Consider the following 7970-nt stretch of genomic DNA (forward strand, 5'->3'; position numbering starts at 1 on the left):
AGTTAAGGGAACCCAAGCCTTATATACAAGGCCCATGACCCCTCCCTAAGCAATGTGGGACAAGAGGGAGAGAAATCCCTTCCCTTTCCCTTGCGCACGTCCGAGGACTGGAGGCGCGGACGCACCGCCATCCCTCCTCCCCGCGCACCGCCGCTCGGGTCGTCACACTCTCCCCCTTGGGAGCACGGCGTCCCGCCGTGGCCCCATATGCTTGTCGAGTCGGCTCTAATACCATTGTAACGTCCCGGTCCCACTTGTGTGATATTGTCCGCTTTGACACCGAGTCTCACGGTTTTAAAACGCGTCTCACAAGTTAAGGGAACCCAAGTCTTATATACAAGGCCCATGACCCCTCCCTAAGCAATGTGGGACAAGAGGGAGAGAAATCCCTTCCCTTTCCCTTGCGCACGTCCGAGGACCGGAGGCGCGGACGCACCGCCATCCCTCCTCCCCGCGCACCGCCGCCGCTCGGGTCGTCACACTATTTGTAATATCCCGGGTCCCACTTGTGTGATATTGTCCGCTTTGGACACTGAGTCCTCACGGTTTTAAAACACGTCTCACAAGTTAAGGGAACCCAAGCCTTATATACAAGGCCCATGACCCCTCCCTAAGCAATGTGGGACAAGAGGGAGAGGAATCCCTTCCTTTCCCTTGCGCGTCCGAGGCCGGAGGCGCGGACGCACCGCCATCTCTCCTCCCGCGCACCGCCGCTCGGGTCGTCACACTCTCCCCCTTGGGAGCACAGGCGTCCCCGCCGTGGCCCCACATCTTGTCGGGAGTCGGCTCGATACCATTGTAACATCCAGGGTCACTTGTGTGATATTGTCCGCTTTGGACACGAGTCTCACGGTTTTAAACGCGTCTCACAAGTTAAGGGAACCCAAGCCTTATATACAAGGCCCATGACCCCTCCCTAAGCAATGTGGGACAAGAGGGAGAGGAATCCCTTCCCTTTCCCTTGCGCGCGTCCGAGGACCGGAGGCGCGGACGCACCGCCATCCCTCCTCCCCGCGCACCGCCGCTCGGGTCGTCACACCGCGCCTCCGGTCCTCGGACGCGCGCAAGGGAAAGGGAAGGGATTCCTCTCCCTCTTGTCCCACATTGCTTAGGGAGGGGTCATGGGCCTTGTATATAAGGCTTGGGTTCCCTTAACTTGTGAGACGCGTTTTAAAACCGTGAGGACTCAGTGTCCAAAGCGGACAATATCACACAAGTGGGACCCGGATATTACAAATGGTATCGTAGCCGACTCCCGACAATGCGTGGGCCACGAGGACGCCGTGCTCCCAAGGGGGGAGAGTGTAACGACCCGAGCGGCGGTGCGCGGGGAGGAGGGATGGTGGTGCGTCCGCGCTCCGGCCCTGACGCCGCAAGGGAAAGGGAAGGGATTCCTCTCCTCTTGTCCCACATTACTTAGGGAGGGGTCATGGGCCTGTATATAAGACTTGGGTTCCCTTAACTTGTGAGACGCGTTTTAAAACCGTGAGGACTCAGTGTCCAAAGCGGACAATATCACACAAGTGGGACCCGGGATGTTACACTTATTGGGCCCATGATATTTTTGTAAACATTTAAATTGAAACCCATCGGATAGATAAGCCTTATATAATACCTCCACACAATCTAAAAACATAAAAATTATCTTACAACAATACTATTCAGCATCTCACCAAATACTGATTACAAAAAATGTAGTATACATACAACTAAAAGAAAAAAGGACATCATTTGTTGAGAAAATTGTATCAAAAACCCTAAACAATGCTCACCGAGCACCAACATGGAATATTAACATATATAGCATTGCTTCCCACTTAATAGAAAGTACTTTGTTTCTTATGTTTAAAATAAAGCACAATTTTATCGTTTCACCGAAAATCCTAATATACATCATTGGTCTACGTCAGCTTTGTTTGCTTACTATTGTCCACATAAACTGCAACACAGGATTTTTATCAGTCGACTTGAAAAGAATGGTGATTGACGGCATATTTGTCACAATTGTACAAGTTCGGAGGTTTCAGTGACACAAAAAGTAATTTGGGGTTATTGATCTCACAATAGGTACGGTTTACTATTTTTGGTGGTATATCCATTATTAGTTTAAGGAGGAAGGGAAAATTATCAAAAAAATTCTAAACTTTTTGTAATTATGCCAATTTAGTCATAAACTTCTTTTTTTGGGTCAATTGAGCCATAAACCTTTTAAAATTATGCCAATTCAACTCTTCCCACCAAAATTGGCCGGTCGGCACTGATGTGGCCATCGGCCGACGCCGGCGACATTTTTAATAATATTTTATTTTATTAAATTATTTTATTAATTTTTAATCTTTTTTACTTTTTTCTCTCTATTTCTCTCCTTTTTTCCCCTCCTCCTCCCTCCTCCCTCCTCCTTCCTTTGGCTCTGGCAATTGGCCAGTCCTCGCTGGTTGTAGGACTGAGGTGGCCGGGCGAGCTCACCTTGCCATCGTTGGGCAGGGCGAGCTCGCCCCCACTAGGGGGATGAGCCTCCGTCGGATTTTGCGAGGGCTCGACTTGCCAGACCTAGTGATGGCAAGACCCCCTCGCCAGATTTGGTGGTTGGCTAGGCCTCCCTCTTGCCGGTTGTTGTTGTTGGAGCCAAAGGAAGAGAGAGAGAGAGAGAGAGAGAGAGTCTGATGGTTGGCTAGGCCTCCCCTCTTGTCGGTTGTTGGAGCCAAAGGAGAGAGAGAGAGAGAGAGAGTCTAGTGGTTGGCTAGGCCTCCCCTCTTGCCGCTTGTTGGAGCCAAGGAAGGAGAGAGAGAGAGAGAGAGGAAAAAAGGTAAAAAAGATTAAAAATTAATAAAATAATTCGAAAAAATAAATACAAATTATTAAAAAAATTGTCACTAGCATCAGCCGGTGGGCACGTCAGTCCCTGCCGGCCAATTTTGATCGGAATGATTGAATTGACACAATTATAAAAGGTTTAGGAGTCAATTGACCAAAAAAATAAGTTTATGACTTAATTAACATAATTACAAAAGGTTTAGAACTTTTTTGGTAATTTTTCAATAAAATGTAGGAAAGAGAATTCATATGATCCTATATGATTATGTACGTCTTTGATTTCTTTTAGGAGGATTAAATTTAAATTGGCTTTCTCTTGATAAATAGTTTGTTTAGCCTTTTCTCCAATGTAGTCCTTGCTAACGGTGTTAAAGGAATTGGATATAGGTCAGCCTCTATTTCCATTTGAGCTGTACTTTCCTTGGTAGAATGAAGCATTAAATCACTAGAAATGACACGAGAATTTACCAAATTTGAATTGGGTAAAATAATGGTCATAGTTGTTCTCTATCCATCATCCACACAGTAATGGTGAGGGATTCGCGCATTGACCGTGCTTAGAAGAATTTCAAATTGGATCCATTTGAAGTCAATAGTAATTGATAAATCATCTATTCCCTGGACTTCTCATTGTTACATACTGTTTCATTTTAAAGTCTGTCTAGTGCACTAGATCAGGCCCCGCCAAAACTTGCATTCTCTTCCTAGTGTTCAAAGTGATGCATTGTACATTATGATCAGATGAAAGATGACATCTATCTGTTCTCTGTCTGCCTTTTTCAGGAAAAAAAAAATCGTCTGATTAGATTATGATAGGAGTAATTGAATCTTTATCTGTGGTAGGTGAATTCTATTAGAACATAGCAGTCCCTTGCTAACTAAGACTCGGCACAAGTTCGTCCAACCAGTATCCCCCAAATTCCTCCTCTTTTCATTTACTGGAAAGACATTATCATTGGTATATAATTCAGCTTGCCACTCGACAACTCACAAGGTGTTTCCAGTCAAATGGTGCGCGTCACCGGTGCTGGCGGCTTCATTGCTTCTTGGATTGTAAAACTGCTGCTGGAGAAAGGATACAATGTCAAGGGCACTGTAAGGAATCCAGGTTGGTTCGGTTTGTTTTTCACTCGCGTCTGTTTAATTTGAGAAAGTACAATTTGTCAAATGTTTTGTAGATACTAGTGCGTTGTCGTTGTTTTCTAGCAGGTGATCCCAAGAATGCCCATCTAAGAGAGCTTGATGGAGCTGAAGAGAGGTTGACTCTGTGCAAGGCTATCTGCTTGATTTCGAGAGTTTAAGGGAAGCCATCAGTGGTTGCCATGGCGTCTTTCAAACCGCCTCTCCAGTTACTGATGATCCGGTGAGAGTGTAATTTCATCTCCATATTCGCACTGCGGCAACTGATGCTTAGAGAACACAAACTCGATAACGAATCCTTTTTTAGTTTATGAAGTATGATATGGATTCATGTAGGTGGTGACATTTTGGTGTACTTCGTGTGAATGAGGAGGAGCAAATGTTGGAGCCAGCCGTGAATGGGACCAAGAACGTGATGATTGCAGCTGCAGAGGCCAATGTTCGACGCGTGGTGTTCACTTCTTCAATAGGCGCGGTCTACATGGATCCCAACAGGAGTCCCGATGCAGTGGTGGACGAGTCGTTCGGGAGCGACCTCGAGATCAGCAAGAAAACCGAGGTCGTTTTTGGCCTCTGTTGATTGATTTTGACTTCTCTCCTGCAAAATCTAATTGCTGTAAAAGACTGCGACACCAACCCCCGCTCCATATTTATTTATCCGATAAATTAGACAGGTGACGATCACCGTACAATTGCAGAACTGGTACTGTTATGGAAAGTTGGTTGCAGAGCAGGCGGCATTGAAATTGGCAAAGGAGAAAGGAGTAGACCTGGTGGTGGTGATTCTTGCCTTGGTGATTGGGCCGTTGCTCCAGGCGATTGTCAATGCCAGCACCAGTCACATTCTCAAGTACTTAACCGGCTCGGCCAAGACGTATGCCAACTCGGTTCAGGCTTACGTACATGTTCAGGACGCAGCCCTTGCTCACATTCTTGTGTTCAAGACTCCCTTGGCTCCCTCGGCCTCTGGCCGCTACCTCTCTGCAGAGAGCATGCTCCACCGCAGGGAGGTGGTGGACATCCTCGTCAAGTTCTTCCCCGAGTATCCCATTCCCACTAAGTAAGTCACTAATGTCTACTCGGTTCCATATATGGACATTTTAGCTGCATTATATCTCATTTCTCAATAAGCTTTTTAATCTGATGGAACGGTCCAAAAGAGTGTTCTAACTCTCACACACCATTGCGAAGGTGATGTTGATAATTAGGCTTTGAGTTTCTGATCAGGAGGCAAAGAACATGGCTAACGCCAAGAATTTGCAGAGAGGAAAGAGACAGAAAGAGGTGATAAAGGTAGAAAGTAAACACAAAGTTTGTCAGACATCGGGCTAAAAGATCACATGTGAGGACTTTGATGCTTTATTAAAATTCATATATTTGTGGCAGCGGTATGAACTAGTTTGTTATCACCCTCTTAAATTTTATACACATTGATGATTAGATGAAGGGAGCTCATTTTAGCAACATGTGAGAAACGCATGCCTATCCGACGATGGGTCGACTCATCAATTTGTCATGGATTGCGCACAAACACTCGCAGGTGTTCTGATGAAGTGAATCCAAGAGCAAAACCATACAAGTTCTCGACCCGGAAGCTCAGAGACTTGGGAATGGAGTTCACGCTGGTGAAGCAGTGCCTATATGACACCGTCACTAGCAAGAGAAGGGTCAACTGCCTCTTCCGACACAGCCCGATGGTTTGGTTCGGATTCAGGCATTAAATGTAACTTGAGAACGCAAGCAAATCCAGGCACCAGTACTTGTTGGAATAATATTAGGTTGTGAACAATGTTTCCTTGTTACATGCATGGGGTTTTATATGTCCTGATTTCAAAGATTCTCCCACTTTGAGGAACACAAAAGACAAAGTCACACCCACTTATATCTCAGCTCTTGGAACAGAAAATGTCGTCTCTTTGAAGACGACAGATCGTGGAGAACTTTATTCGGACTTTGGAAATTATGGTAAATATGCATTAAAGTCACGAAGTCCAACCCACTTAGGGAGAAGAATTACTTAGGCGCGTACCGTTCTTCGAGCTACAAAAATGGCTCACGCATCTGAATTGATTGACCAATCTATAGTAGGTGTGAAAAAAAAAAAGCATGGATAACGTTGCAGATGATTGCCAACTCGAGAAAACAGAAAAGGACGGTTGAATTACCAGCAAGATTGGCATATTCTCCCGACAAAAAAATTTCTAGATGTTGACTCCACAGACCATGATATCTTTCATCATTCAGCCTTTTCCTTGAGAAATCTGTTTGGTTTTATTGCAGATTCAAGCACCCAGGACGCCGAAATCCGAACAGCGAGATGTCAGGCGTGACATAGAAATCATGGTTCTTGGTTCTCGATTGCTTCAAAAGGATCACTATCGAGCATTAACTAAATGTGTATCTAGAGAATTCACGTATACTCCAACGAGATAAGATTTATCAGGTCAGTCGCAGGGTGACACCTCATCAGATAGCAACTAAACAAAAACAAGAATGGCTTTTGCCCTTCATCTTCTGCATTGTAGAATGCAGTCGGACCGTGAAACACGCCGAATGTTTTTCTAGAAATACGAGCCGCGAAAACAATAGTGCGCGTGCCAATGCAGAAGACATCGATGAATGAACCGGTCTTCGAAAAATATGAGGATTCCAGTTACTTAGACCGAAGATCAATTCAGGTCGAAGGGCCTGAGGGAAAATCACGTGCCACATCAACATTCTTGCAGATGAGGAAACTGCGACGCATCGAAACATAAGCACGTCGACCGAGTCCAGAAACTGGAAACCAAGATTGTACTTATCAGTATGGTGACCCAAAAGGTATACCGAGAGTGAAGAGGGATAAACTAATGAATGTCGAACCATAGGAACCTGATCGCTTTGTCCGCGGGTTCCTTTTGCTCCTGAAGAAAAGAAGATGCAATAACGTGCGCATTCATACACGCGATTAGAAGAAACTTTTTTTTAGTCAAAAGCAGATATGTTGCAGGCTCGAACACAATAAGTTTCGTTAGTTCCATAGATTTAAGAAAATCTTCCGTTTACAATCGTTCAACAGATAATTCTAGGACCACATTTGTTACTATTAATTTTGAAACCTCTCTCCTCCCTAGGGTTCTCCTCTCTCTCTCTCTCCTCTTCACACGGCTTTCTTCTTCAATATCCCTGGAGGAGAGGGTTTAAGCTAGATCTCCCTTCCCTCCCTTTTTCCCTTTTTTTTTTCCCGACCGATTTGGTTCATTGTTATTTTTTCTTCTTGCTTTCCTTCCATTTTTGAGAAGGGTTTTTCTTCCTATGTAATTTAGATCTAGAAATTTCTTTCTTTCATTTTAGGGAGGCTTCTATCTTGATCTGGTCTAGATTTGAGGTTTTTTGCATATATAATTTTGGGGTTTCGCTTTGCTCGGGTTTCGTTGGTGTACAAGTCTAGTTTTGAAAGATATCAAAGGATCTTTGTGAAGGCTTTGCTCTCACAGGTGTTAGATATATACACGTTCAGCTCTATTAGTATGAACATCAATGGTATTAGGGATGCTTAACTTAGGCATGCATAGCCAAAAAGCAAAGTTGTAGCAACTGATGAAGATCTTGATGTGTACTCATTATTGAAGATGGATTCGATGATCAGCTATCGATTTTGGTTTGAGCATATCATCTTCAACATTGTTTTGATAATTCATCTTCTTATCCGAAGCTTGTTTTGTTTTGGATTTGTCTAGAATTTATCTTGGTTTGCTGAACCGGGTGGACCCTGGACCCTTGATTGATCTCAAACCAAACACATTTTAAGTTATAATTAAGTTTCTTATTTGATTTGTTTTTAGGTGATTAGAGTTAAAAGCAATCTTTTATAGATGAATGGGGAGTGAAATTCTATAATTTATGTTATATGTTAGGTGCTTTTGGCAAGCGAAGATTTAGGGAAAATTTCAATTAAGGGCCTAAAGTGGAACTGTTTTCTCAAAAAAGGACCCAAAATGGACATTGTCTTAAACAAGAATCTGAAGTGACCAACT

The 7970-nt window shown here is 44.1% G+C and overlaps 1 pseudogene; it reads left to right on the forward strand.

The window, feature by feature from the left end:
• Window positions 1-3304: 3304 nt before the first annotated feature.
• Window positions 3305-5686, forward strand: LOC104452254 (annotated as a pseudogene).
• Window positions 5687-7970: the final 2284 nt, after the last annotated feature.

This window comes from Eucalyptus grandis, chromosome 6 (assembly GCF_016545825.1).
Source record: "Eucalyptus grandis isolate ANBG69807.140 chromosome 6, ASM1654582v1, whole genome shotgun sequence".
Lineage (NCBI taxonomy): Eukaryota > Viridiplantae > Streptophyta > Magnoliopsida > Myrtales > Myrtaceae > Eucalyptus > Eucalyptus grandis.